The sequence below is a fragment of the Mchenga conophoros genome, linkage group LG4 (assembly GCF_057382185.1).
Source record: "Mchenga conophoros isolate Kocher_MC1m ecotype Shallow Benthic linkage group LG4, M_conophoros_male_GT1.1, whole genome shotgun sequence".
NCBI lineage: Eukaryota > Metazoa > Chordata > Actinopteri > Cichliformes > Cichlidae > Mchenga > Mchenga conophoros.
The window spans coordinates 31,248,702-31,262,755 of NC_140529.1; positions in this window are offsets into that span (position 1 = coordinate 31,248,702).

Sequence of the window (14,054 nt, forward strand, 5' to 3'; positions counted from 1 at the left end):
CTAAATTGATGCCCCTAAAACTGCCTGATTGTCTTTTCCCAGTATCCGCAGTATGACTGTTGTTTTATGTGGATATACAGAAAATGAACAAAAATAACAGAAGATAAAAGCACCCAGAGGGGAATTCAGTTATAGCTGTCACATGGGTATGTGATATGTCCTCTAAACAAGACATCAGGATGCTGGCATTCCACAGTTAGACACTGTGCACACCAGCATATCACACACTATGCTGTTGACATCCTGTGTCAAAAGTTGAAGATAAAATCTCAGAATGCTTCAGTGAAATGTCTCATCACCATTGTTAAAGGCAGTAGCCTGTTAGATAATCACTAGATTAAAAGGGAGAGAAAGAAACAAGCATAACATCACAACATCCCTCATACCACATGCTTTTGTGATGTGTCAGAGACAGGGAAAATTGCTGCTATGGCACCAAAGGAAAAAAACAACAACTCATCATTCTCTGAGGAGCTCAAAGGACTTGCTGTGTGCTCTGTGATTACAGGCCATTGATGGCACAAATAAACTGTGTCAAACCATCAAAGCATCCTACTGATATCACTATTTAACTATTTGTTCTCCCCTTTTAGCTTGTCATGCAGAACCTGCAATTTTCCAACAGGAGTTTCGACTACCCCTTTGTTTTTTTGAAAATTAAACATCTCAATTTAAAATTACAGACAGATATTTGTACTGAAGCACTGCACAAGCAAAGAAGTGCGACTATTTAGTTGCTACTTTTGTTCTAAATGATTATGCATTATCACACTTCTTGGTTTATGATATAATCTATGTGACAACAACGGGGGAAGTAAACAACATCGTTAAAAAAAATCTCCGCTGGCTTTCATCCAGGCGTGTGAGATCACCCACTTTTTTCACCCACTGCTCCTTGCAGATTATTTCAAATTCTGAAATAATTTGCTTATCTCCTGTGTGCAAAATAATTGAGATATATCCACAGAAACAGAGTAAGGTTCAAATCAGGGGAGCTTCAGGGCCACTGGAAAAGCTACAGCTTGCATTTCTTCCTGTAGTGAATTTGCTGATTATGAGGTGCATTTTGGATCACTGTCCTGCTGTTGAAGCCAGATTCCTTTCAGTTTCAATTTCTCTACCAACTGCATCGCACTCGGATACCAAATTTGCTGATATTTTGGTGTAATTTCGTCTGCCACAAGAAGCCGCACAACCCCAAAGCATAATATTTTCCTAACAGAACTTCAGCTCTCTAAAACCTTTTTTTTCCTAAAACAACTCCAGGAGTGACTTTTATCATGTGGGGTCAGATAAGGTTTCTTTGTGAAGACTCCAGTGTAGGCAATGTTTATGCATCAGCGCTGCAGTTTTCAATAGGACTCCAACACTCTGGTGTCCTGATGATTTTGGAGATGCATGATCACTATGTGTATGTGTAATTCACAAGAAGAAAGAGTTGGATGGGATATACTCACACAATGTACTTGTATGGGTGAAAGATTCAGCAGAGCAATGAGCAATGTATCCACCACTCAGCAATGCCAGTGCAGTGTAGAAGCTCCGGTGAATGAGACGATTTGAAACCTGTACTGCAGGAGCTACAAGATATGACAGACCAGTGGAGCTCAAAGGTACAGAAAAATAAGAATCCACAGGATCAACTTATTTTTAGGACTTGTTGGCTATAAAAAAAATTATATATTAAAAAACAGCTACAGTTAACTGTTATTTTTTAGTGACAGTGAAAATTATATGGGTAATTGCTTTGTTTTAATTTTGGAGCTTTCTCCTGTTATGAGGGCACCAGTTCAATTCTTTATCAAGCTTGTTAATTGCTTCAAAAGCTAAAACTTAAAGGCAAGTCTGACTTATCATACAAGCCCCAACATGTTCATTTAGGTCTAATGAATTAATGAAGTGCTGAGACTGAGACAAGTAGAGCGGCTTCCTAACTGTTTACATGTCACAAGGACTGTTTCCTTTCTTTTTTGCGCTTGTAATCCAAAGTAAAACTGCGCTTGACATCATCAATTCCTGAACAACTCTAGATGGTGAAGACTGCACGTGATAAAAATGACACCAGTGGTCTTCCCCAAGAAAAGAGCATTAGAGCTACTGTGAATGCCTTTTTGTCACATGAAATTTGCCTCCCAACTCCCCTGTGGCAAAACCCCAGGCTGCCCTGTGGCTGCTCTGGAATTCTGTTCGGCACGTTCCCTATCCCCATTCACCACTTAGCATCTACATGTGCCTTGTAGCATCTCAGAAGAGATGCTTCCTCACCTCTCCTCTCCACTTACTTCTCTTTCCTCTCCCCACCCTAACCATACTCTCGGTACTCACTTTACCAGCTTGTTCACTTACCACCCTCTCTCCGCAGCCTCCCTGCTATGGTGTGACATTTGCCTTTTAGACAACGGCAGAGCGACACTTATCCAAACTCTGACCTTTCCCCCCCTCTTCCTCTCTGGCATCACTAATAGGTTTGCTGCCAATTAAGCGAGAATGCATTTTAGACACCAGAAAAAAAATAGCATATCTGTTGTTTGAGCTTAAGTCGGCCCATATAGATTCAATTACCCTTATTTATCTTAACACTATACCTTATTATTACCTTATTTAATTCAGGTAACTCCTGCAGCTGCTGTAAAGGTTAATGAATGCTCACTGAATGCCACATGCCATGGGCCACTTTTGGGTATTATGCATTCAGCTTATTCAGTTGTTGGCCCACTGATGATCTACTGTACATTTTCTGTCCAGCGCTTCTAGAAATATCCTCCTGAGACAGTTTAAATGTCTCGTTATATCCAGCCTCTATGTGAAGGACAAGAACTTAAACTTAAAAACCCTCGGTGTGTTATTTTTATGCTATAATATGGAGATAACTTTACCACCAGAGGAGTTAAGCAACAGTTAAAATCAAGCCAACTGCTGTGACACAACATGTATCTAATAATTTATGTCATAGAAAGGCTCAAAAGTAAATGTTTGCCAAGACAAGGCTTACCTGATACGTCAAAGCAAGAGCCATCCAACAATCACCTTGTCAAAGCTGTGATCTCCTTTTCTTTCCTTCTAGAAGCAGCAGTGGCAGCAGCAGCAGGGTGCTAGTGACACATATGGCCAATTATAGGTGGAAGTGGAGAAGATGATGTGAGCTGAAAGCTTGTTCACACGTGGTGGGTGTCCAGACGGCCAGGGGCTGCATGGTAGAGGGCTGTGGGAGAGGAAAAACTCGTCAATAGCTTTCTCCTCTCCTCTCCTCTCCTCTCCTCTCCTCTCCTCTCCTCTCCTCTCCTCTCCTCTCCTCTCCTCTCCAGCTGCATATCTATGGCAAATCAAAGACTACTTTTTACCTGATCAATACTGCCCCTTAACTTCCCTTTATTACTCCGCAGCTAGAATAAGGGTTAGAGAGAGAAATGCAATAATCAGTTCATAAATCATGCAATAAAAAATGTCAGGGGGGTAATTGTGGTTTTCTAACACCTTTTAAAGGAAGGCAGATTTTATTAGTGGGTTAACACTGCCACACGACCCTCATTCTTTATCATTATAGGCTCATAGAGGCATCAACAAATTGTAAATGTTACAATACCTCTTAGCAGACCCTGGCCTAATTTCTAAAATACATCTGCTGAACATGCAGATACACAAGCAAAGTGAGTGGCACTAAACATGATTTACTCCTACATGAAAACCTTGTCCGTTTGTACAATAAGACAGGTGTTTCATGGTCAAACTCGCAGTCTGGGCTTTAAAATAAATTCTTAATCATTAATTTGTTTAGGTATTACTTTCGTCACTGTTGGTTTCCCAAAAAACAATAGAAGGTTTCCTTTGTTTGTATAAATACAAAGCACAAATAAGTGGAATGATTGCCTGATTAAGGTGCAACAGAGTATTGTTTTCTATAAGGCTTTCTCTCTTCTCTCCCCAATGGATTTCAACTGGCCAATAATTTCCCACCATATACGCGAGTTATAGTGTTTTTGTCACATCTTTTAGTGATTAAATGGATCGATTTCTGTTCTCTGTGGGTGATTAATCCCACGGGGTTAGAGAGATTACAGAGAAGGAGTAACAGAGAAGCCTTCTTAATGGATTCACGCAGAGAGCCTTCCATTCGTAAGGCTAATGATATTGGATTACAGGACCAAGGCTTCAGAGAGCAGAGGGAATACTTACAAGACTTAAAAAGCTAGAAAGAAAGAAAATAGATTTTACAATAAGAAAAATCTAGGGGCGAGGACTCAGATGCAAAGCATGACCTTGAACCATGTGCTGCCTGACAGGCCTTTCCCGCTGTTTTTCTGAGTGGGACAGAACAACTCAGCACCTGCATGGCTAGTGGGGATTTATGTATTGGCTCTTATCTCATGTGATCTAGCAGTCTTGCAGTGAAGTCTCACATATGATTGATCATAGTCATTATTAATCAGTGGGATGGGTAAGCAGTGCAAGGGCTCTTTGCAATGAGCCGCTACTACAGTCATTAGGCTGTCGCACATAGACCAGCTGTTTTAAACTGAAGAGTGCTAGAGTATACCAGGTCATCTTAAGGCAGTAAGGGTCCTTAACTGTGGGTAAAACTGGGCGGAGCTTAAGGACACAGTCATATGTCTCTTCCACAGATTGACATGGAAGTAAGAAAGCTGTACCCTTGTGGTCCAGAGCACTGGAAAGCCTAGCTATGTGTCATCACCGACAGCTTGAAACCTCCTCTAAAGCTCTGTCAGAATCCAGCTGTAAACTGTGCCTGCCTAAGCTACAGTCCAGAAAAGGGGGTTAAAATGGGGAGCAGGAGGTGAACAGACTAAACGGAAAGGTGGGGAAAGGAAAGCGTATCTCTGAGTTTTAAAGCACATTTATTAACCACGAGGGGAAACAGTGGTCCCAATCACAGCTGGAGGTCACCCATGTTACTGGGATGGAATAAGAGTCGAAGCAGGCTGCAGCCGGTTACTCCAGGTCACTGCACAAGCAATCGCCCAATTTCATGTGGAGTGTATAGACTAAATGCCTACAGAGTGTAACAAATTACAAAACACTGTTTAATCTTCCACTGGGCTCTCAATGGATATTCAAGCCTGATGAAATGGCCTACGCGTGTGTGTCCATCAATGGTGTTTAGAGAATTTTCATAATGATTTTCCACTTGCTTTGACCATACTGTGTCACTGAACAAAAGCTATTTCCAGATCTGGGTAGGTGCCAGTCCAAACTAAAGAATAAAGGGAAGCGAGGTGGCTTTTGTTTGCAACAACAACTCCAGTCTTTTAATTTGATGTCTAGACATATCATAGAACAAATGTATTTAGAAAGACTGGTGCATGTTTTGAATTAGTCATTCCACTGAACTCTCAAATGAGTAGTGACAGTTCATGAAGGAGCAACAAAGAAGCAAGCATGGCCCCAAGGTACTGTGTGTCATCCCAGAGCAAAGGGCAGTTGCTGTCAGGAAATTGTGAACCAACTAAAAAAACAAGCAAGTGACCAGTGCCCCAAGCAAGAAGTTATGTACTGTCCCCAACCCACCCTGTCTACTCCACTCTGGCCAGGATATCCCCAACATAAGTGAGTGACATCACTGTGTCCCCACACACATACAGTATACAATTGTCTACCAAACTGAAGTAGTGCAAAAGTATGAATTTTTGTTTTCCGCGTCCTTGTTTCTCAGATACTAAAATTATTCCCCTTTTGAAAAACACAAAGCATTGACACGACTATAACTTTCACATCATCTTAGCTTGAGTCTAACGGCTACAGGGAACAGCAGCAATTACTAATAAATAAAAAAAACAGAATCTGTTGGAAATTGAGATGCATTGACTGTAGGAGCTGAGCAAGGGAGTATTATTGTAGCGGAAACATTCGCAAATGTGTCTGGAGAGTTGTGTATCGACTTCAGTCAGCTGCAAGTTGAAACTCTGTCAGCTTATCTTGTAAATTTACACAATGCGATCAGGATCACCGCCCGAAAAGACAATTCCCTAAACACGAAGGATGCCACCACCAAGCATTAAACAACAACTATGCAAGCCTATTATGACCATCTACACCCACCCCCACGAAAATAGGGGCAAGTTTGACACTACCAAATCCCTCAAATCTTTTCAGAAAAGTGAAACCAAATATTCATACTAAGAAACTGTTATTAGGGTTTCAAAAACTACAATTTTATGGTTATTTTGTTGCTCATAGCTCCGTTAACTAACTGGTAAAACAGTTTTTAAATCTAAAGTAATTCTGTTGGACCTTAAAGGGAAAAAAAAAACAGTATTACTGCAAAATCACACAAACACACAGCAAAAGAAACATTTTCTCTTAAGTAATCAGGAAAAAAAACATCTCGAAATCTCTGAAGTACTAGCACTTAAAAAGCACATTTATAGAAGCTTTTATGACTCACATGACTCACAAATCTGGGTGAGCTGTGCTTGTGTGCTAACCCAGGGTGATTTTTTGGAATCCAGTCCAAGGTTAGGTTTATGTCACATACTTCTGACGTCAGGCAGTTATGGGGGCTAATTATGGACCAGCACAGGGGGATTTCTGCCTCCAGTGATAGCTGCTCACGTGGTGGGGTTAGTCGTGCTGCTGACTCTTTCAAAAACTGTCTGTCTGAGTGACGCGCTCATATACAGTATATATATATATATATATATATATATATATATATATATATATATATATATATATACACACACACACATCACACACAAAATGAATGTAGCCTATATTTTTTTGCAGTGCAGAAAGTCTCCAGGTAGAGAGGCAAGTTTTCCCTCAGTGCAGAAGCCATTAGTCAGAATGGAGGTGATTTATGAGTTGTCTCCTTGCAGAATTTAAATTAACTGCCGTGCTGTACAGAGGTAGGATCGAGGTTACTACTGCTTTTTGGGTTGCTCCCCTTTGCACTCCACCTCTCAATCTCTCTCTCTCTCTGTCTTTTCTCTCCCACTCTGTCTTGTTTCCCTCTTTCTCGTGGGGGAAATTTGTACTGCTTTTTGGATTCAGGTGGTCAGTTCACTCATGGACTTTGAAAAATTTCACAGGAAAAGATGCTCAGTCCGATGAAAACATTTTCTTTTCTTCCAGTAAGCAGATTCATAACAAGGAAATCTACAAGGTCAAGGGCAGCACTTACTGCTGAGAAGGTGCTGGACGTGGGTACTCCTTTAATTTACCCAGAGTAAACGCCATTCAAAACGCAGTATATGTAAATACCCTGTATATGTGTTTCCCACATTAATTTATGAATAATTAATAATAGATTTGGTTGAAATGTGGAGCTACAGCATTACTAATCATGGATTTCTAATTATTTTAAAATGCATTGCTGCGACATTCTTTTTAATTATTTTCTTATTCATAACATTTTATAGTACCATTTATTGCCTGATGGCAATAAGATATATAACTGAGCTGGCTGACATAAAAGCTTAAAGGACAGAGTCCTCATCAGAGCTCATCAGAAACTTTCACCGTGACACATGTAATTCATTTAGACTTCATACACTTAAATGCATATTTGTTGCACAATACTTAATGCTGTGTGGCTAGTCTATGCCCTGAGACAGCGGCTTCAGGGTGGCTCAAATAGCTAGCTGGAGTCAGAGGTTCAAGGTTAAGGGCTCATGGGTAAGGGTAGAGGCAAGAAGGTACATAGTGGGGAGGGGAATAAGGAGTGAGGATGACTCCATGTGACATCCCACTGTAAGAAAATCATATAGTTTTATACAAAATATAAGCGCTGTGTATGTGAAGTCACAGATATATTACTTTTAGTTTATTTTCTACATAAATCATATGCTTTCCTGTACAGTATTAGTCCCTTTTTTGCTGATGAAGAGATGCTCTACCAGCAGCTTTATTGCTTCTACCATCAAAGCACACACATAGTGTGCCTACACACATCTCTCGATTTTCTCCTGCAGGCTCAGTGGGTTTGCAGTGAAATATGGGGTGATTTCATTATGCATCTGTTTCCCATATAGAGCCTTGACCTTTAGTGTACTTTTGCAGAATTATTGTAGTTGTGCTAAAAGAGGGATGCTGTTATTGTGTTATAATTCCGTTGTTTTAATAATAATATTACAAGGTGATGCATTTATCATAATGTTTAATTTATAGTTGTTTCGGGTTTGCACTGTTTTACTTTAGTTAGGAACAGAGGCATTAAAGAGGGGGGGAGAAAAACTGTGAACATGAAAATACACCACTCCATGGAAATCTCCAAAAACTGGCTTCTATAGAGCTGTGTCATTTATGAAGTTACCATAAATACTGGAGGGAGTGAGGAATAGCTTCCGATGCCAAATACAAAACCCATCTGCCAGCTCCTCAAACCTCTCTAATTAAGATGTTGTGCCTTCTGCTTAATCTAGGGTTTTATGTGCAAAACTGCATGATTTTTCTCCAGAGCAGCAACTTCCTTGGTCAAGAAGTTGTCCAGCAGATAGCCTCTTGTTAAACTCTGCATATTGTTTTTGTAGTCATTAAACAAATCAAGCACTGTGTACCAGAAATGCAGGCTTACATTACACCGCAGGGGAAAACTCATTCAGAAGTGCAAACATGTCACTTTGTGATTTCTGGTTTCAAAAAGACTACAAAAATAGGACTTAGCAAACCACTGGGCAGCATCTTGATGGAAACATTCATCTTTTATATAGTCTCTATTTGCAATCATGCGAGTGTGAGGGTTACTGCTAAATTTCCTCTTGAGAGCTGTGTTTAATCACTGCAAAATGGAAACTACAAGCTGGTAAATGGTCAGTAAATTCTCCTGTCTTGTGGGACTTACTGCTTGTTACTCGACAAATACTACATATATTTCTGCACAGTAAATACCAAAGACGTGACATATGATCTTTGATGGATAGAAAGAAAAAAGCAAAGTAACTGTGACACTTCCAGACATTTCTTCCTGTTAAAAGGGAGTTTTTCCTTCCCATCGTCACCAAAGCGTTTGCTCATAGGGGTTCATATGATTGTTGATGTTTTCTGTGTATTATTTTCTTTAGCTCTTGTGTCAGGCAACTGTTGTTGTGATTGGGTGCTATGTAAATAAAATTGAATTCAATTCAACAGGTAATGTAAAATGAACACATAACAACAATAAATTAGTGAGGTTTAGCGTTGAAGAAGAGCAGACTTTGTTACCTTTGGACAGAATGAGGGAAGCTTTTCCCCACTGTTAGTGGTGCTAAAGCTTTGTAGATACTGCACAGAGATTAAAATGCTAATAATCATCTCGCTTAATGATTAGAAGCAAAGTAAGCGTGAGAATCTATGCCTCAAAATGTCACACTATTCATTTAACCTTAAACAATCTTACTGTTGCAATCATAGTTTCAGAAACAACAGTTTTGGTGCTGCATTAACCAACTGTAAACATTTAATACCTCTTAAGATATCACTTGTTCACTCTTGCATACACCTGCTAAATCACAAGATAACAAATGCAGAGAACACAGGAAATTTGCTACTTTAACGCTTCTAACGCTCTTTTTTTCTCTTGTTATCTCACCTGTGGGGAAGTTGTCTATTTCACACAAAGCCTCATACTCTTCCCTCGCAACAGAATATTCCTCTGTGAGTTTCTGCCCAAGCTTTGCCATGCTGGGAGCGAAACCAGACCACAGAGAGTCTTTGCTGGACTCCAGCTGAGATTTTGACAGACTCTTGTCTTCAATGGGTAGATGAAGGAAGCCACCCCGGGATATCCCCTGGGTTGGGCAAGAAGAAGGAAAACAATCAGAGAGAGAAAGTAACACAAAACAATCATCACATGTCTACGTTAAATCTAAAAAGCACTCAAACAACACTCAGGACACAATTTCTACTGTCTAAATCCTTCAACCAAAAGAAGAATGTAGCTAGCGATGATTGCAGCTGCGGTTAGAGTGGACACCATTAATAATTTCATGCTGTCAGTTGCATTAACCCAGATGAATGCTTCTTTTCTTCACAGTGATACAGGGCGCGGTTCTCTAAGGGAAAACAGTTTGTACATTACTGCTGCTCACCACGAGGTTTATGGACTGTTTTGAGTCACCAGGTCATGAACTCTGGAAATTGTTTTTTTTTTAATGCTCGGAAAAAGTAATTATTACCACTAGTGAATCAATAGTAATTCGTTTAACAACTAATTGCTGCCACTCTACTTAGCTTAGTTTTAAGTATAAGTGTAATTTTCCAAAGAGAATTCTGACCTTTTCTTGCAAAGCACAGTTCAAATCAGATGCAAGTGGAGGAGGAAAGCAGAGAGCGATGTGAGGTGTTTAGCGAGAGGATGACTTTTCAGTTCATGCTGTGAGTGACACTGCAGTCCTGGATGAGGTGGAAAGGTCACCTCATCATTTGGGAGCCTTGAGGGAGAGGAGTCAAGGCAGACAACAAGCTTGCAGCATGCAGGGCAGACTGAGAGGATGCACAAATGAATCTCTCTCACACACACAGTTACCAATCAAATTCATTATGAGATTTTGATTTTGATCATAGGAAGTAGCAAGTTTGTAAAAAAGCTTATAGTTAGAGCTGAATGAATGACCCTAAACCATCCCTTAGTTGTATTGGTGCTATATAAATGAAACTTGCCTGAAGCTTTGCTGTTCAGTCAAGTAAAAAAGAGAAAATAGACAATATATAAGCAGGCTAAAAATCAACCCACAGTTATGGATGACAAAATTCAGCCTGAATGTCTAAATTGTACAGTATTCTACTCTTGGATGGTGATGTGTGTCAGTGTAATCAGCTAGTAAATATTTCATAATCTTGCTTTCAGAGCATGCAACAATAATCAGCCCACTGCACTGAAAAGCGCATACAAAAAGGCTGATTTAACTATACGTGTGACATAACATGCAAAGTGGTTACAACATGTCATAATCACTTCTGTGTCAGGATTTATCGTGCAAACAAGAGCCCCCAACATGAAGGAACACCAGACTGACTCGCCAATTAGTGGATGAGCTCTAGTCTGCAAAGTCAGTTATTATGTCTTGTAAAAATGCGATGCTGTCACATGGTTTAGTAAACAGGGCAGATATCGGGCTTGTGAGGACTGTAGCTGCTGTAGTGAGGAGGAGCACATGGCCCGAGGGTATTTGTGTGTGTGTTGCTCTTTTCCTCTGGAGTCATGTCCTTCACTGTTTCTGCATTCACCTGGATATTCTGTGCATTCTAGTGTGCGTCAGCAAGAAATCACAGAAGCAGAGAAAGCTTAAAGCAAATACATATTAATTTTGTCAGCACATATATAAAATAACTCCTCCCTGACTGAAAGATTGCCCTCTTTCTCCCGTCTCTCTCTCTCTGTCATAAACAAAACTGTATGCACACACAAACACACACACACTTATTCCAGGCATTTTGCAGAAGCTATGTCCCCACCCTAAAATCAGCCTTTTTCCTTTCCCATTTTCCTTCAAATGCACAAATGCACCATTTCCCCCTCACTTACTGCCTTCAATTTTGACTTCCTCTGCCTTGCCTATGTTTTGAAGCTCACACCCCCTCCCCATCTCCAAACCACCTCAGTGGGTGCCAAGCAGTCACAGCAGTGGCTTGATCCTGGCACTTATGAAAGGAGCTCTTTGATAAGCCTCGGCCAGGAGCAACACAAGGGAAGCAATCAGAGACACAAACTCAACTAGAGATGAGACATCTACTGTGTTTGCTTGTGTGTTTGTGATGTTGTTTTGTTTCTTTGACCTGTTAAACTTCACTCTTAAAAAAATCCATGAAAGTCTTTTTTTTATTTTTTTTTTATTCTTCCATGTTTTGTGGTTTTCCCTTGTGCACTTCTGAAACTCTTGGAAACACATTTGTTCTTCCTCCCCATCTCTTTGTAACCAGGGAGAACAACAAAGTGATTAAAAGCTTTTGAGGTGTGTTTGGATGTGGCTGATGTCTGGACGCAGTGCTACTGAGGTTCTGGTTTCCTGTTCTTGCCATGTCCTCGCATCTGCTCACGTTTCAAATTTCAAAAGCTTTTGCTCTCATCACAGTTCGATCAGTAGTACAGTACAAAACCTGTTTGTGCTTCCTTTTAACAACACTTAACGGTGCAACCCCATCCCAAAAAACCCCCAAAAGCATGCTGTACATTTAAAGGATAACCCCTTTGTCTTTCAGAGTAACATAGCAGGGTTACACAAAAATGCATTCATATTTTTCTGCATTTTTATTTATTGCATTTGTTTCTATTACATGTATATTTGTTATACTTAAACATGTCTTCACCATTCTTTGATATATTTTGCGCTCTGACATTTACTCCAATAACGCAACCATCCATTTTTCTTCAACTCATCTAATTCAGGGTTGCACAAGAAGACTGGAGCCTATCCTTGCTATCATGGGGCAAAGGGTGGAGTTTGTACCATGGACAGGTTGCCAGGCTACTGCAGGGCTAACCCAGACCAATAGACAACCACTCATTTTCACACTTCTACTACCAGTGTAGAATATCCAGTCCTAACCTAACAAGCATGTCTTTGGACTGAGCAAAGAACCAGAAATACCCAAGAGAACAAGTAAACTCCACAAAGACAAGCCCCAGCTGGCTGGTGGATTCAAACCCAGCACTATATTGCTGTTCAGTGACAGTGCTAACCACTCCCTCCAATAAACCAGGTCAAAAAAAATACTTGGATTATCTTGTGAGCAAGTGAGAATGTAGATTAATAAATCTAGTTATTGAAAAACTCAAAGGCAACATTAACATTACTATTTTGGTTCACTTTCCCTGAATTTTTAATATCTAGAAAAAGATAGAAAAAAAATGTTTCTTTTTTTGCATGCAGACTGGAGTCAAATTCCTTATTTGTGTGCACACACTTGGCCAAATAAAGATGATTCTGATTCTGATGTTTATTGGTTAATTGGTAAATAACCTAATCTAGCTCTTAACCTCCTGCTCCACTCTCTTTCCACTTTTGGGATTCAGGAGTTGCTGCTGTTGATATCCTGCCAGATGTGGGAGTTGAAGATCTTCAGTTCCAGGCTTTGCAGATTCACCCAGTACACCATCATTACACACTTGGGTGCACCAAGCCTGCCTGGCATTTTCTTCGGCATCAAAGTCATCTGACGGCTCAGCTCCTTTCTTCAACAAACTTTCCAGGACATACAGCCACAGACCTTATTGGACAAATACAAATTTAATCGCCCTGCAGCCTAGGGGGCCATGTTGCCAAGCGCATTTATAAATATCTTTATACTCAAACATAACAAAATACCACTCAGGTTCAGATCAGGAAGGCAGTCCCTCCAGGTTTCATTGTCTTTGCCCATGTGAACATTAATGTCACCCAGTAGTCCCCACAAAGACCCCAACCAAGGATTCCAAGTTAGCCAGGTAGTGAAGCACTGATTAACATCCAAGTGTAAACAACAACTAACCTCGTCAGTGGTGATGACACAAATCCTACCTCTAAACTCTAACCTCAAAGTGATGTGAAAAGTCAATTTTGGAAAAACAATTTGACATTTTAGATGCATTTCAGTTCATAGACTTTACAGACTATGGAGAACAAATTAGTAAAAAAGACAAAAATTATATATTCTGACACCATAGGATTATGGTCACGACCAATAATGACTTAGAAATCACAGGGTTAAACAACTAATAACTATGAAATTAAAAAAAAAAGAAGAAATTCAGTTGACTTATCTCTCTGTCGTACTGCTATTCAGGTCTCAAAGCATGATGTCAGCAACATTCAATTGAATTTCACCTCTAATTACACCTACAGATGATCTCTTTATATGCAATCATGCAAAACAAACCAGCTCCACTGACAGATATTTCAGCTGTTACAGCAGGTAGTGCCCGCCTATGTTGTACCTCTTGCTCCCATCGCTACTGGTTGGCTCTCTGTCTTTCTCATCTCTCTTTCATCACTATAGCATTCTGTTTGTCCTCTCTAGTGTGCATTGATCTCTGTGGTGCAGAGCTTTAGAGATTTGGGGCACAGTGATCTGACTGTCACTTACAGCCGGCAGGTGTGAAGAACAAACAATGACCCCTTAAGCAAACCCCAAAACCAATTTAG